Raw genomic sequence first — 18,018 nt, 5'->3', positions numbered from 1 at the left:
ATTGGATACACAGCTCAGTATCACAGGTCAGGATTAGATACACAGCTCAGTATCACACAGGTCAGGATTGGATACACAGCTCAGTATCACAGGTCAGGATTAGATACAGCTCAGTATCACACAGGTCAGGATTAGATACACAGCTCAGTATCACACAGGTCAGGATTAGAGACACAGCTCAGTATCACAGGTCAGGATTAGATACAGCTCAGTATCACACAGGTCAGGATTAGATACACAGCTCAGTATCACACAGGTCAGGATTAGAGACACAGCTCAGTATCACAGGTCAGGATTGGATACACAGCTCAGTATCACAGGTCAGGATTAGATACACAGGTCAGTATCACAGGTCAGGATTAGATACACGGCTCAGTATCACAGGTCAGGATTAGATACACGGCTCAGTATCACCCAGGTCAGGATTAGATACACGGCTCAGTATCACACAGGTCAGGATTAGATACACGGCTCAGTATCACAGGTCAGGATTAGATACACGGCTCAGTATCACAGGTCAGGATTAGATACACAGCTCAGTATCACACAGGTCAGGGTTAGATACACAGCCCAGTATCACACAGGTCAGGGTTAGATACACAGCTCAGTATCACACAGGTCAGGGTTAGATACACAGCTCAGTATCACACAGGTCAGGGTTAGATACACAGCTCAGTATCACACAGGTCAGGGTTAGATACACAGCTCAGTATCACACAGGTCAGGGTTAGATACACGGCTCAGTATCACAGGTTAGGATTAGATACACGGCTCAGTATCACAGATCAGGATTAGATACACGGCTCAGTATCACAGGTCAGGATTAGATACACGGCTCAGTATCACACAGGTCAGGATTAGATACACGGCTCAGTATCACACAGGTCAGGATTAGATACACGGCTCAGTATCACACAGGTCAGGATCGCACAGGTCAGGATTAGATACACAGCTCAGTATCACACAGGTCAGGGTTAGATACACGGCTCAGTATCACACAGGTCAGGGTTAGATACACGGCTCAGTATCACAGGTTAGGATTAGATACATGGCTCAGTATCACAGATCAGGATTAGATACACGGCTCAGTATCACAGGTCAGGATTAGATACACGGCTCAGTATCACACAGGTCAGGATTAGATACACGGCTCAGTATCACACAGGTCAGGATTAGATACATGGCTCAGTATCACACAGGTCAGGATTAGATACACAGCTCAGTATCGCACAGGTCAGGATTAGATACACAGCTCAGTATCGCACAGGTCAGGATTAGATACACAGCTCAGTATCGCACAGGTCAGGGTTAGATACCCAGCTCAGTATCACACAGGTCAGGATTGGATACACGGCTTAATAGAGAGTATCACAGAGAATAGGATTGGATACACAAGTAGATGGATATGTGGCGGGGGCGGCTGTCAGACCTTCAGAATCCCGGATCCATCCCTGAAGCTGCCGCCCACCTCTTTACACTGTGCAGCCCACCCCCAAACCCCTCCCCCCGCTGCTGCCTGCCTGCACACTGATCCCACTGCCTGCACCATGATCCCACTGCCTGCACCATGCACAGCAGGCAGGGAAGGGTTAACCATTAGCTTTCGGTGCCGTAACCACTCAGGGATCCTGTGCTGCAGAGAATTGCTCTATCTTCAGAAGCACTGATCACTGCAAGGAGACTCCAGGCTGTGGTCTGTAGCGACAGTCACTGTCAGGGTGATGAAGTGCAGCACATTCAGCCACAAATCAGTGCTGCACAGAAAAGCAGCAGACATAACGCTCTATGTTTCAGCAGTGATCCCAGCAGCTTCTCCCCGACATCTGTCATCGCAGCCCACAGCATATGCTGGCTACAACAAAATGGCCGTGATAGCCTCCCACAGCTGTGATATGGACAGCCCAGGGGGGCGTGCCCCGGTCACAGCTGAGAGGCAGGAGGAGCAGCCTCAATGTAAGAGATGCGGTCAGAGTCCGATGCAGTCTCTTATGCACATGGCTGCCATAAGTGAGGAGTGAAAGTGTCGTGCCCAGACGCACCCACACTAACAAAGATGGCTGCGTCCAGTGGAAAAAAAGAAAAAAGTTAATAAAATACTGTGAAAGTAGTTCATTTAATTTTGTCTTAAAAATAATTGATTATCTAATCAATAATTATTAATACAAACATTAAAATCATGTCACATTCCCTTTAACAGTCTGGGCAGTGTGGGCTGCAGTAAGCAGCAGAGGTGTAAGCAATAAAGGGAATCTGTCAGCAAGTATTTGCTATGTGATCTGAGGACACCATGAGGTAAGGGTTAAAACACTGAACTCAATATTTGTGTCACATGTCCGGCTGTGGGCAGTTTACTTAGACTGAAGCTTTAATCACCTTGTAATTAACATTGCTGTGACTGGTCTTGTGAGCTCTGGTCCGACTCCGCCCACATCTGTGATAAGCACCTGCTTGTCTATAGCTATGTACATTAAGAGCCAGGTATGGGTGGGGTTAGCTGTGGTGTGGGAGGAGTCAGCTTTCTTAGCTCTGCTGCATTGCTAAATCTACAAATTTTGTGTCAGAATGCACTCAGTACACTAAATGATACATTGTTGGATTCAGGGTCTCTTCCTACGTTATGCCACTCTCAGATGAGGTAGCAAAAAACTGCTGACAAATTCCCTTTAAGTAAAAATTATTATAATTCTGAAGCAATTTAAAAGAAATGGATCAAGACAATAAATAAGAGAGTGATCCAGTTCACCCACGTTCAATAAAAGCAGAACATTCCCAGTACTATAGAAAATATGTGAGACGTTTTTCAAAATCTTCTGTTTCTCTAATCCCCTCCACGACAGCACATAGGAGGTTGCCTTCCCATCCTGATTATGGACAGGAAACGAGATTAAATAGCCCTCCCCTTCCTCTAATCCCCAGTGTTTTCCTTTCCCTAACAGGAATGAAGAAGTTCTATGTGCTCCGTGGATGGGGCCGACGAGATCCCAGAGTTCTCCCTTACCGTGAGCCGGGCAGACGGGGTCGATCGTCCCGCACCTTCATCCCCGTACGCTGCTCCCGCCGCTGGCGGGACCCACACCATCCTCCGGCACTTTAGCAACGCTGGATGGTGAGTGGGGCTGGGGGCCTCCCGTAGCTCCCCAGCCCGGGATTCGCTCCCCCCGCGCGCTGCATGCCCGTCTCTACCGAGCGGCATGCGCCAGGAGTGACGCGCACCGCCAGGCCCGAAGGCGCGACGTCACTTCCTACCTGCGTTCCACAGTGGAACGCACTGCCATCTTGGTGGGAAATTTAAAAAAAAAAAACAGGTGGCGCCAGGAACTCAGGGGGAGCGATCTCATCCGATTGGATGAGGTAAAGGAAACTGGATCTCGGTTCCTATTTAAGGACCCTGATGGAAGACGTCATAAGGTAGGACTATCGTCTGCATGATGGATGCGTCTTCCCTGAAAGCGGCTTCTGCAGAGCCCAGCTCAAACCCTGGCCCAGTGAGTACACTCGGAAAAGGGTATATACCGTTTTGGTTTAGGACCCATCCTTAGGGGCCCCCCTCCTTTTCTCTTTCAGGGAGACAAGGATCCTGCACCAAAAACGGAAGAAAAACCTACAAGACAAAAATGCGCCATCTGTAGGAAAAAACTCCGATTATAAAAAGACATTGTGCCAGCAATGCACTGCAAAAATCGTATGGGAGGAACAACCATCCCTGCTGGAGGAAGTAAGAGGGATGATGCGACAGGAAATCCTGTCGTCCCTGACTACCTTCTCCAAGTCATTCGGGGGGGCCCTCAACCTCAAGGAAGAGGAAATACGCCCCTGAGGACATCTCAGATTCAGAACCCGAGTCATCGGTTTCAGCGGACGGGAGGGAAGAGGGTGAACTAACCCCAGCCCAGTCAGAGGATGATAAGAAATGGTTCTTTTCCTCAGATGATATGGAAGAACTACTTTCAGCAGTCAGGAACACAATGGGAGTAGAAGAAGATAGACAACCACGCTCAGTGCAGGATGACCTATTTGGCGGCTTGAAATCCAGGAAGAAAATGGTTTTCCCTATCCATGATAATATCTAGAGTTTAATCCTGGAAGAATGGGAACTCCCGGAAAAGAAACTAAGTATCCCGGGCGAAATGAGGGATCGATTTCCCCTGGACGAAGAAGCCGCAAAACTTTGGACTGAGATTCTAAAAGTAGATATCCAGGTAGCCAGAGAAGCTAAAAAGACCGCTACCCTTCGAGGGCTCCTCGCAGCTTAAAGACCCGCTGGACCGGAAGATGGATAGCCTACTGAGGAAGTCCTGGGAAGCCTCAGCAACTTCCTTAAAAACAAACGTGGCATCGGCCTGTGTAACCAGGACCCTATACCTCTGGCTTCAGCAGCTAGGAGACCATATAAAAAGAGGAACTCCGAGGGAAGATCTCCTAGCTTCTCTACCACTTCTACAGAAGGCAGCCACCTTTTTGGCAGACTCCCCGGCAGAGTGGGTCCGTATTGCGGCAAGAACGTCCGTGCTTTTCCAACACCACCCGAAGGGCCCTATGGCTAAAAATGTGGAGTGGAGATATTCTATCAAAATCGAAAGCATGCTCTATTCCATTCAAGGGCGAATATATATTTGGCCCGGCATTGGACGAATTATTAGAGAAGGTGACCGATAAGAAGAAAAACCTTCCTGAGCCGAAACCACCCAAGAAAAAAACCCTATTATCCACCCCAGGCTCAAACCCCGCAATACAGAGGTAAAGGGAAAACGGGACGATGGAGCTACCCAAAAGGCGGAAGAGGCAGGAATATTTTTCACGACTTCCGTTCAGACAGAGATAAAAAATGACGCCAAGCAGGTAGGGGGCAGAATCGCAGACTACTTCCCGAGCTGGCAGGGGATAACAACGAATCAAACAATCCTGGGCTCAGTCAGATGGGGGGAAAAAATAGAATTCTCCAGCCCCCCGCATAACTTGAAAGTTACATATCTTCCTTCAGCAAGTCTTCAAAAAGTTCTACACTCCGAACTCCAAAAGATGCTATCATCAGCGGTAATCTCTCCAGTCCCAGAACTGGAACAGGGTCAGGGCCACGACTCCCAGCTCTTCTTAGTAAAAAAAAGCCAAGTGGGAAATACCGGGTCATCATCAACCTGAAAAAGCTAAACCAACATGTCCGATACCAACGCTTCAAGATGGAATCGATAAAGACCACGATACCACTAATTGGACGAGACTTTGCCATGGCCACCATAAATCTCCAAGAGGCCTATTACCACATTCCTATCCATCCATCACATTGGCAATATCTAAGGTTTGCAGTCACTCTAGACACAGAAGTACATCACTTCCAGTTCATAGTTCTACCCTTCGGAATATCTTCGGCACTCCGAATATTTACAAAGATAATGGCAGAAGTGGTAGCATTCCTCAGAGGGAGGGATATATGTGTCGTCCCTTACTTAGATGACCTCCTGGTCTTGGCTCCCTCCAACACCATTCTAAGGCAACACCTACAAACAGTCCTGCAGACCCTGGCGTCCCTGGGCTGGATGGTAAACATGGAAAAATCAGACCTGAATCCCTCAACCAGGAAGGTCTTTCTAGGGATCCTCAACCAAATATCCTTTCTTCCGTCCACTAAGCATGTAAGCGTGAGATCAAAAGTTCGGACTCTAAAAAGTCAAAAAACAGTGACCATAAGGTTTGCCATGTCCACATTGGGGTCAATGATTTCTTGCATCCAAGTGGTCCCCTGGGCCCAGGCCCACTCAAGGATACTCCAGAGATATATCCTGTCCCGCTGGAACAAAGACCCGGAGACCCTCAATACGAGAATCTCCCTACCCCAGCACGTAAAGCTGTCTCTCAACTGGTGGCTCAACCAGGGAAACCTAGCAAAAGGGACACCCTGGATACAATATCACGTCGATCACAATAGACGCCAGCAAATGTGGCTGAGGAGCAGTATCGCCTCAGGGAGTCTTCCAGGGACTCTGGCCCAGAGACATATGAAAACAATCTTCCAACTACAAAGATCTGAGAGCGGTAGAAGAAGCCCTAAAGGCAGCAGAAACATCAATCCAGGGAATCCATGTCCGGATTTACTCCGACAATATGACTACCGTGGCCCATCTACGTCATCAGGGCAGCACAAAATACGGAAGTCTGCAAAACGTTTCAGCACGGATATTCGGCTGAAACGGGGACAATCTCTAGTCCCTTTCAGCTCTCCACCTAAAAGGATCCGACAACATCGAGGCAGACTTCCCAAGCAGGGCAGACTTAGATCCAGGGGGATGGAGCCTCAATGTCAGAGTATTCCATACCTTAGCCCAATAATGGGGTCTCCCGGAGGTAGACCTATTTGCGAACCGGGAGAATGCCAAAACAAGGCATTACTTTTCCATTTGTCCAAATGAGAAACACTCAAGTGTGGACACCTCCGATCACCCATGGAACTTCGGACTGGCATACGCCTTTCCACCAATTCCCCTCATACCGAAAACTCTGCAAAAGGTCAGAACAGACGGGGTCAACACTATCCTGATCGCCCCTCTCTGGCCAAAAAGGAGCTGGTTTGGAGCCCTAAAACTGTTGAACTTAGAGGGCCCCCTGATCCTGCCCGTGGACCGCGACCTTCTACATCAAGGTCCCATCCTTCACCCGGCTCCCCACAGCTTAAGCTTGGCAGCCTGGTTTCTGAAACCACAATCCTGAAAGCCAGAGGCCTCTCAGATGCAGTGATATGTACCTTACAAAAAAGTAGGAAACCAATCACAAATGCCATATATTCCAAAATATGGAAGACTTTTTCAGCATGGTACGGATCCACTCCCATAGATCCCTTCCACCCCAACTTGACAAAGATCCTAGACTTCCTACAAGATGGCTTATTCAAGGGTCTGAAACCAAGCACCTTGAGGGTCCAAGTATGAGCCCTAAGCTCTTTCTTCGATCAAAACCTAGCAGAGTATCGATGGATCAAGAGGTTTATGTCAGCAGCTTCCTGAATCCATCCAAATAAATCCAACATGGTCCCAGCATGGGACCTGAATATAGTACTAAAGGGACGAAACCTCCATTTGAACCTATCAACCAGACCCAGATAGATAAACTATCCTGGAAAGCAGCACTACTCATAGCCCTTACAACGGCAAGAAGAGTGGGCGAAATTCAGGCTCTGTCCGTCAGAGAGCCCTATCTAAGAATTCTGGACGATAGAATAATTTTCCGGCTAGATCCTTCCTTTGTGCCAAAAGTGTCTTCGGATTTCCACAGATCCCAGGAAATAATACTGTCCTCCTTTTGTGACAACCCGAGGGATGAGAGGGAAATGGGATTCCATTCACTGGACGTCCGGCGAGCAGTCCTGATCTATTTGGAAGAGACAAAACTCTGGAGGAAAGATTAGAATCTCTTTGTTCAATATGGCGGACCGAACAAGGGGAAGAAAGCTTCCAAAAGCTCCCTAGCTAACTGGATCAAAAAAGCAATCACGGCCGCTTATAAAAGCCAGGATCTGCCTCCTCCGGTATCCCTGAAAGCCCACTCCACTAGAGCTGTCTCTGTCTCCTGGGCAGAAAAAGCCAATGCATCCATCGAGCAGATCGGCAAGTCTGCGACCAGGTCTTCAGTCCATACCTTCACTAGGCATTATAGATTAGATCTTACGTCAGTACGAGATCTAGCCTTTGGCAGGAAAGTCCTGCAAGCCGTGGTCCCTCCCTAAACCATTATTCTTTGGTATACCTCCTATGTGCTGTCGTGGAGGGGATTAGAGAAAATAGAACTACACTTACCGGTAGTTGGGTTTCTAAGACCCTCCACGACAGCACGGGTTGTTCCCCCCCTAACAAAATTTTGTTCATGTGACTTATGTGAATAAATAATATTTCAAGCATTCACTCTATGTGGTCCTTGGAGAACACTGGGGATTAGAGGAAAGGGAGGGCTATTTAACCTCTTGTTTCCTGTCCCTAATCAGGATGGGGAAGCAACCTCCTTTGTGCTGTCGTGGAGGGTCTTAGAAACCCAACTACCGGTAAGTGTAGTTCTATTTTTTATTCAGTTCTAACAATTTTTTTATAATTTTTTTTAGCTAAAAAATGGCTGAATACCCTACGTTTTCCAATGGATCAAGGCACCCTCCAAACTGCATATGCTGATTACTAACCTCTGAAATTATAATATTATAAAATGATCTGGAATAGATTCATGCAAGGGCAGACACATGTCAGATGAAGTTCAATGTTAATAAATGTAGAGTAATGCACCGCCCCCAGAGTAATCATACTGCTGCATATAGATTACATGTAAAGATGTTAGAGATGACAGGAGAAGGACTTGGAGATTCTGGTTACAGGTCAGCTGAGCAGCAGTACTCAATGTCAGGAAGCAGCTGCAAAAGCAAACAAGATTTTAGGGTGCATAAAAAGAAAGAGAAAATCCTGTGCTCCAAATATATTATTACCCCTCGTAAGGCCACATATTGGATATAGGATCTACTTTTCAGCTCCACATTTTAAAAAGATAATTGGAAACTAGGGTTAGTTCAAAGGCAGAAACTATATTATTACAAGATCTCATTTATATGTATAAACTAGCTGTTTCCAGCCAGCTAATGCTCGGCACGCTCTTTGCTATCTAATTAACGCTGCTGGTGATTAAACTAAAGTAAATAATGACAACATTCAATAGCGCTTATGCAGGTTGTAAATTAAATTAAAATTAAGTTAATAACAATAATAATTAAAAATCTGAATAATACTAATGATACATTTTATTCACAGTGTAAAATCAAAAACAAACAGGATTCAGTAAGATGTGCATTTTTTATTCATTCCAGCATCTAAACAAATTTCATAACGAAACATAAATTAAGTTAAAATTTCTCTGTAAACACAATTAAATGTATAGTCATTTTCAAAGATCTTTCCTTGACTTCTACCAGGTACAATTTGAACTGAAAGACCTTTACAACTTGTTACTCTAGAGAATGCAGTGTATAATTGACCATGTGTGAATACAGGATCAGGTAGGAGAACGCCAATCTTATCGAATATGGTGATGTGGTGGGGGGGCTGGATTATGTGTGATGTGGTGGGGGGGCGGGAATATGTGTGGTAATGTGGTGGGGGGCGGGATTATGTGTGGTAATGTGGTGGCGGCGGGATTATGTGTGGTGATGTGGTGGGGGCGGGATTATGTGTGGTGGTGATGTAGTGGGGGCGGGATTATGTGTGGTGGTGATGTGGTGGGGGGCGGGATTATGTGTTGTAATGTGGTGGGGGCGGGATTATGTGTGGTAATATGGTGGGGGGCGGGATTATGTGTGGTGGTTGGGGGGCAGGATTATGTGTGGTGGTGATGTGGTGGGGGCGGGATTATGTGGTAATGTGGGGGCGAGATTATGTGTGGTAATGTGGTGGGGGGCAGGATTATGTGTGGTAATGTGGTGGGGGGCAGGATTATGTGTGGTAATGTGGTGGAGGGCGGGATTATGTGTGGTGATGTGGTGGGGGGCAGGATTATGTGTGGTGATGTGGGGGGGTGGGATTATGTGTGGTGATGTGGTGGGGGGGCGGGATTATGTGTGGTGATGTGGTGGGGGCGGGATTATGTGTGGTAATGTGGTGGGGGCGGGAATATGTGTGGTGGGGGCGGGATTGTGTGGTGATGTGGGGGGTCGGGATTATGTGTGGTAATGTGGTGGGGGCGGGATTATGTGTGGTGCTGTGGGGGGACGGGATTAAGTGTGGTAATGTGGGGGGCGGGATTATGTGTGGTGGGGGCGGGATTATGTGTGGTGATGTGGTGGGGGCGGGATTGTGTGTGGTGATGTGGTGGGGGGGCGGGATTGTGTGGTGATGTGGTGGGGGGCGGGATTATGTGTGGTGATGTGGGGGGGCGGAATTGTGTATGGTGATGTGGTGTGAGGGCCAGATTGTGTGTGGTAATGTGGTGGGGGGGCGGTATTATGTGTGGTGATGTGGAGGGGGCGGGATTGTGTGTGGTGATGTGTTGGGGGGGCGGGATTGTGTGTGGTAATGTGGTAGGGGTGGGATTGTGTGTGGTAATGGGGTGGGGCGGAGCTACTGTGCAGGGGGCGGGATTAGCGAGTAATCACGATGCCTCATATATATAGATACATATGTGGTCATAGTACTGGCAAATTATCACTTTTAAGGACTTACAAAGAATAATGGAACCTTTTCCCAGTATGTTAACATCACAGCACCAACTAGTGTTGATGTAGAGACAAAGGGGGGAGGGGTATGTCTCTACATCAAGACTAGTTGGTGCTGTGATGTTAACTGGGAAAAGGTTGCTCTCAAGATCTAGAGTACCTTGCACTCAATTGTAGACCATTTTACTCTCCAAGAGAGTTTTCATCTATGGTTCTGGTTGCAGTATATATTCCCCCTCAAGCATCTGTTAAAGCTGCTATTGGTGAATTAGCTTGCAAAATATCAGAATGGGAGAAAGGATCTCCAGAAGCATTTGTGATCGTAATGGGGGACTTTAACAAAGGAAAACTCAACCTGGATCTCCCCAAATTTACTCAACATATAAACTGCTTCACGAGAGAGAACAATACGCTTGATCACTGCTATACAGTCATAAAAGGGGCCTACAGGGCAGTGAGGAGAGCAGCAGTGGGCTTTTCAGATCATTGTCTAATTCATTTAATTCCAGCCTACAGGCAAAGGTTGAAAACATCCAAACCTACAGTTTATACAAAGAAGACATGGTCTGAGGAGGCAAAATTGCAACTACAAGCATGCTTTGAATGCACGGACTGGGAGGTATTCCAGGAAACATGCTCGGGTCTGGATGAATGGGTTGATGCAGTGTCCTCATATATCCGTTTTTGTGAAGACACGTTTATTCCATCCAAATCTGTCCACTTTCGGGGAAACAACAAGCCGTGGTTTACAAATAAAGTCAGGTTGATCCGTAAGAGAAAAGAGGAGGCTATATTACTGAATTCAAGAAACTTAGGAACTCGCTATCTAAAGAGATCAAGTTAGCCAAACACGAGTATGCAAAGATTCTGGAGGAAAGGTTCTCATCAAAAGACACTAGATCTGCATGGAGAGGATTAAGAGAGGTCACCAATTATAAAAGCCACCCCACTATAGTGAACCCCAGCAGAAGTCTGGCAGCAGAGTTAAATGAATTCTACTGCAGATTTGAGGCAAGCTCTACACACAGTGGCTATTCATCGCTAAGCTCCTCAGTCTGTTCATATAAAGATCATTCATTGTGCAACACCCAAGTAGTGATCTCCGAGGCAGAGGTGATACGCATCCTGAAGGGACTTAAGGTCAAAAAGGCACCTGGCCCTGATGGTGTATCTCCAATGTGTCTGAAAGTATGTGCTACCCAGCTTGCCCCTATACTGACAAATATATACAATGTGTCACTGAAAGAGTGCGTTTTACCTCAGTGTTGGAATAGTTCCACAATTATCCCTGTCCCCAAGAATGTGGGATCCTCTGAGTTGAACGACTATAGACCAGTAGCACTCACATCTGTAGCTATGAAAGTCTTGGAAAGAATTATGATGTCCCACCTGATAAAATTCACGCAGAAGCTATGGGACCCACTTCAGTTTGCCTATAAGGAGAATCGTTCGGCAAACGACACTGTCAATCTGGCACTGAAGTACATTTTGGATCATACAGATGAACTGCACTCATATGTCCGGATTCTTTTCATGGACTTTAGCTCAGCGTTCAATACCATTGATCCGAATTTACTTCATAAGAAAATGGTAGCTCTCGGAGTCCCTCTCAACTTATGCTTGTGGATTTATAACTTCCTGACAGCCAGGATACAGAGTGTAAAAGTTGGACCATTCACTTCGGACACCTTGGTCACAAACATCGGGGCACCTCAGGGGTGTGTTTTGTCCCCGTTACTGTTTTCTCTCTATACGAATGATTGCATCTCTTCAGCAGACTCAGTAAAAATCTTGAAATTTGCCGATGATATGACACTGATTGGTCTCATCAGGGGAAATGCTGAAGACTTGTATCGGAGTGAGGTGAAAAGAATATGTGACTGGTGTAAAGTCAATAATCTTGCACTCAACACTAAAAAAACTGCTGAGATGGTTGTGGATTTTAGGAAAGATCAACATGAGATACTTCCAATCTACATCCATGACGAAGTGGTTCTTAGGGTCACAGAGACCAAATTCCTTGGTGTTATCATCTCTCATGATCTTAAATGGGGGAAAAATGTGGATGCTGTTATAAGAAAAGCACAACAGAGGATGTTCTTCCTGCGTCAGCTGAAAAGATATGGTTTGTCTAAGAATCTGCTGATCTTATTCTTTAATGCTGTCATCAGATCTGTGATTTGTTCCTCTCTGATAGTCTGGTATGGGGGAGGCACTACGCATGACAAACTCCGCTTACAAAGGACTTTCAGAGCAGCAGAGAGAATTATAGGTTCCCCCCTGCCTAAAATCCAGGATCTTTATGATAAGAGTATTCGATCCCACGCATTGAAAATTTCATCCGATCCCTCTCACCCGGGACACTCCTCATTCCAACTACTCCCTTCAGGACGTCGCTTCAGAGTCCCCAAATGCAGCACCAACCGCCATATGAACAGCTTCTATCCACTCTCTGTTCAACAATTAAATCGTCATGTGTAGACTATATACTGTATCTGTCTTGTTAGATGTTACTTGTTGTATCTGTTGTTATATATTATGTTGCCTCTTTGCCACAAAGAATTCCTTGTATATATGTAATATGTACTTGGCGATAATAAATTTGATTGATTGAACATTTGTTACCTTTTGTTAGAAAGATAATTAGGAAAGTATTCTTTACAGCAGAGTTCCCCAACTCCAGTCCTCAAGGCCCACCAACAGGTCATGTTTTCAGGATTTCCCTTGTATGGTACAGGTGATGCAATTATCACCTGAGCAATACTAAGGAAATCCTGAAAATATGATCTGTTGGTGGGCCTTGAGGACTGGAGTTGGGGAACCCTGCTTTACAGTAAGAGCAATCACACTGTGGAATGCCCGACCACAAGAGCTAGTAATGGCCGACACTATAACAGCATTTACAAAAGTTCTGGATGCTTTTTTAACAAAACACGACCTTGTGAGTTATAAATAATCTAGCAATACAAAATGTATAAATTTGAAGATAGGTTGAAAAAAGACCTAGAATCAAGTTTAACCTGTGTTACTATGTAAGCTGTACATTAAGAAAATGCTTGCAATGCAATTTCCTATAATATTGTTTTCTAAGTGATTTCCCTTATTTTTTTAGTGTAACGTGCTAGCTATAAACCCAATCCCTGGATCTAAAAATTGCAAAACCCTCCTGAAATACTTGCACATTTAATCTGTATGTCTTATGGTGCCTAAGGGAAGCCATAATGATAGGCGCCTGCTTAATAACAAGTGCAGATATTTGCCTCTATAATGAAAGTGATTTACCAATAAAGGGTTAATACTTGGGCCCGGCATCAGTAATAGCCCTGTAGCAACCATGACAACTGTTCTGAGGTCATAAACAAGTGTGATAAAGAAGATTCTGTAATACAAGGCCGCGCTGCCCCGATCAGCACCATTACTGATGCGCCTGAGGACGTTGAGCTTGACCACCCACGTAATGTGCCAGCCTTGGGGTAATTTGCAGGTTCTAACAGCGAAAGGGGTTGTCTGCTTTAGGCACCCCCAGAGCATGGGGAAGTAACAGAGGGGGTTCCCCAGCACAGGATTCCCTTCTGTTACCCTTTACAAAGAGCTGCTCTCCTTTGGGAGTTCATGGAAGCACCTATGACTTTAATGGGTGATAAATTGGGAGGGGGGAGGGGGTATTTCTCTTATTAGGGATTATCCATTAGGAGTGTTTCTCTTATTAGGGATTATCCATTATGAACAATCCCAGTAACCAAAAGTTTACATTTTTGAGAGATGGACCTTGATCTGTAAGGAAGAAATGGTTCATCCATCTGGGCAATCAGATCAACTAAATTGGGTCTAGCAACCAATGTGGTGACCGATATCACAGCCAGATCTCTCCCACATCCGGTTATCACATTTATAGTCTATTTGTTACAGTATGTCTTTCTCTGGAAATTTAGTAAAATGTACAAATTGTAAAATTCTGCAGTTACATCTGCTATATCAGCACTAAAGGGGGCTTTACACACAGCGATATCGCTAGCAATATCGCTAAAGCGTCACCGATTTTGTGACGCAGCAGTGATATTGCTAGCGATCTTGCTACATGTGATACTTACCTCTGACGGGCTCCCCCGCTGGTTATCGGTGATCGTGCGAGATCGGCCTGGTCCATTTCTCGTCGGCTTCCTGCTGGCGCCGACTCGCGACGCTTGGACGCGGGCGGAGGACGTCATCATCGCCAGATCTGACAGATAAGTAACGACCGCTGCTGCGTCGCTAGGTCGCTGTGAGATCTGCCTGTGTGGCAGCTCACTAGCGGCCATTTAGCGATGCACCAGCGATCCTGACCAGGTCATATCGTGGTCGGGATCGCTGGTGCATCGCTAAATGTAAAGGGGCCTTAACTTTAAGCCCAAGGGATGGGTGATCCCCCAGCTGTGGTTCCCTAGAGGTTTCCCCCACAGGGGTTTTTTCCTCTCCTGAGTGCTGGGGTGTGACTCTTCGTGAGTCAGGGGTTGTGCCATTTTTGGTGTCAGGTAAATTTAATAAAATTGAGAACGTTTGACACCTAATTGCAATGCTTCGTGTATTTATTTTGTGTGCGTCTGTCTGATTCATTTTGTTTGGGAGTCAGGGTCCATCACATTTTACTGTGTCATTGGACCGGACATCTGCCATCCAATGTTTTGCCCCTGGTGTTGCTCCTGCTCTGCTGAATATCATTGAGCAGAGAAGACAAACAAGTGTGCACTCATCATTGGAATAAGGACTTACACTACTGTTCAAAAGTTTAGGGTCACCTAGAAATTTCCTTATTTTTGAAAGAAAAGCACAGTTTTTTCCAATGAAGCTAACGTTAAATGATTCAGAAATATACTCTATACATTGTTAATGTGGTAAATGACTATTCTAACTGCAAACAACTGTTTTGTAATACAATATGTTCATAGGTATATAGAGGCCCATTTCCAACAACCATGACTCCAGTCATCTTATGATACTTTGTTTGCTAACTGTGTAAGAAGGCTAATGGATGGTTAGAATACCCTTGTGCAAGTATGTTAGCACAGCTGAAAACAGTTTGGCTGATTAGAGAAGCTATAAACCTGACCTTCCTTTGAGCTAGTTGAGAATCGAGCATTACATTTGTTGGTTCCATTAAACTCTCAAAATGGCCAGAAAAAATAGAACTTTCATGTGAAACTCTACAGTCTATTCTTGTTCTTAAAAATGAAGGCTATTCCATGCAAGAAATTGCCAAGAAACTGAAGATATCCTACAATGGTGTGTACTACTCCCTTCAGAGGAGAGCACAAACAGGCTCAAACCAGAGTAAAAAGAGATGCCTCATATGTCCTCAACTGGCAGCTTCATTAAATAGTACATGCAAAATGCCAGCCAGTGTCAACGTCTACAGTGAATGGGCGACATCGGGTTGCTGGCCTTCAGGGCAGAGTGGCAAAGAAAAAGCCATGTCTGAGACTGCCTAATAAAAGGAAAAATTAATATGGGTAAAAGAACACAGACATTGGACAGAGGATGATTGGAAAAAAGTGTTATGGACAGATAAATCCAAGTTTGAGGTGTTTGGCTCACACAAAAGAATGTTTGTGAGACACAGAACTGAAAAGATGCTGTAAGAGTGCTTGACACCATCTGTGAAGCATGGTGGAGGTAATGTGATGGTCTGGGGTTGTTTAGGTGCTGGTACAGTGGGAGATTTGTACAAGGTAAAAGAGATTTTGAATAAGGAAGGCTATCACTCCATTTTGCAACGCCATGCCATACCCTGTGGACAGCGCTTGATTGGAGCCAATTTCATAATACAACAGGACAATGACCAAAAGCATACCTCCAAATTATGCAAGAACTATTTAGGGAAGAAGCAGGCAGCTGGTATTCTATGTGTAATGGAGTGGCCAGTGCAGTCACCAGATCTCAACCCCATTGAGCTGTTGTGGGAGCAGCTTTGACCGTATGATACGAAAAAAGTGCCCATCAAGCCAAACCAACTTGTAGGAGGGGCTTCTGGAAGCATGGGGTGAAATTTCTCCAGATTACCTCAGCAAATTAACTGCTAGAATGCCAAAGGTCTGCAATGCTGGAATTGCTGCAAAGAGAGCATTCTTTGACAAAAGCAACGTTTGAAGGAGAAAATTATTAGTTCAAATAAAAATCATTTTTTCGAACCTTGTCAATGTCTGGACTAGATTTTCAATTCATTTGGCAACTCATTTGATTAATAAAAGTATGAGTTTTCATGGAAATCACATAATTGACTGGGTGACCCCAAACTTTTGAACGGTTGTGTATATTACAGCAGAATTGCAAGCAGCTTCCTCACCTCATTCACACAGTGAGTATTTGGGGCAGTATTTTACATCAATATTTGAAAGCTAAAAAACAGATGGGAGCAAACACAGAGAAAAATAATAACTGAATCACTTTCACCTCGTCTGTTTTGGATCCATTCCTGGAGTCTGATAACAAATACTGATGCAAAATATCGCCATGTAAAAGTGACCTAAGGCTATGAGCACATGTTGCCGATTTTTAGTGGCGTATTTTCACTGCAAAAACGCTTGCACAACGCAACCCATTGAATTCAATGGGATTCCACAGTGCTGTACTAATGATGCATATCGCATCGCGGAAAAATACGCAGCATGCTCATTCTTTTTGCGGAATCCCGGTGATTCCGCACACATAGGAATGCATTGTTCTGCTTACTTTCCGCATGTGGCTATGCCCACCATGCGCAAAGTAAGCGGAAAATGTGCGGATGGTACCCAGGGTCTGGAGGAGAGGAGACTGTCTGTCCTCCAGTCCCTGGGTACCATATCCCTGTTAAAAAAAATTAAAATAAAAAATCGTGATATTCTCACCTTCTGGCGGCCTCTGCAGCGTCCCCATTCCTCTGCGATGCTCCTGGCAAGTCCCTTTCCCAGCAATGCCTTGCGACAATGACCTGTAATAACGTAGTGGTCTCTCTTGATGCTACATCATCTGGGGTCATTGTTGCAAGGCATTGCTGGGAACGGGAGCTGCCGGGAGCATCGTGAGGATCGGGAAGGCTGCAGGGGCCGCCGGAAGGTGAGAATATCACGATTTTTTTTTTTTAATTATTTTTAACATTATATCTTTTTACTATTGATGCTGCATAGGCAGCATCAATAGTAAAAAGTTGGTCACACTAGTCAAACACTATATTTGACAAGTGTGACCAACCTGTCAATCAGTTTTCGAAGCGATGCTACAGATCGCTTGGAAAAGCGCTAGCATTCTGCACGCTAATTACGCTTGCAAATCGCTAGTTTTACGCGGGAATTCCGCATGCGGATTTCCCGCGGCAGGGAGTTGCGGAATAGCCGCAGAAATTCCCTCTGCAATTCCGCACGTGTGCACATAGCCTAAATCCTTACTGACTTCATCATTACATCGGTGACAGCGCTGCAGCCAGTAACTTCGCTCCACGACTCTGCTCGAGTTGATATCATAAGCTGCTGAGCTCACTAATCTGCTGCAGCGCTGCTGATGTGAAGTCAGCGCTACAGACAATAACGGATTCCATGAGTGGCACCAGAGCCCTGGAGTAGGGAGCGTGAGTAACGCGTTGGTTCTTATAGAAAATGTTCACTTCAACCTTTTGCAAAGTTTGAATATTTTTTCACTTTTTTAATGGATTAAATTTTTAAAAATTATATTCTGGAAGCTGGATCCTTTACCGCTCTTGGATATGTCTACTTTTTTTTATACTACAAAAGTTGAGGTGTGTTGAATTTTTTAAATCTTGCGAATTATATGTTTTATTTGCACGTTTTCCCCATACACTTTAATGAGATGCCGAATATCCGCATATATAAAAAATGCAT

At 45.3% G+C, this 18,018-nt stretch overlaps 1 protein-coding gene across 3 annotated transcripts in view; it reads right to left on the bottom strand.

Annotated features, from left to right (window-relative positions):
* CIMAP1B (ciliary microtubule associated protein 1B) overlaps positions 1-18,018 on the bottom strand; it is a 166,274-nt gene that overhangs the window by 32,357 nt on the left and 115,899 nt on the right. The gene's annotated exons all lie outside the window — the stretch shown is intronic.

This window comes from Dendrobates tinctorius, unplaced genomic scaffold, assembly GCF_039654945.1.
Source record: "Dendrobates tinctorius isolate UK_male_01 unplaced genomic scaffold, ASM3965494v1 ptg000062l, whole genome shotgun sequence".
Classification (NCBI taxonomy): domain Eukaryota; kingdom Metazoa; phylum Chordata; class Amphibia; order Anura; family Dendrobatidae; genus Dendrobates; species Dendrobates tinctorius.
This window is presented reverse-complemented; position numbering and strand designations above follow the sequence as displayed.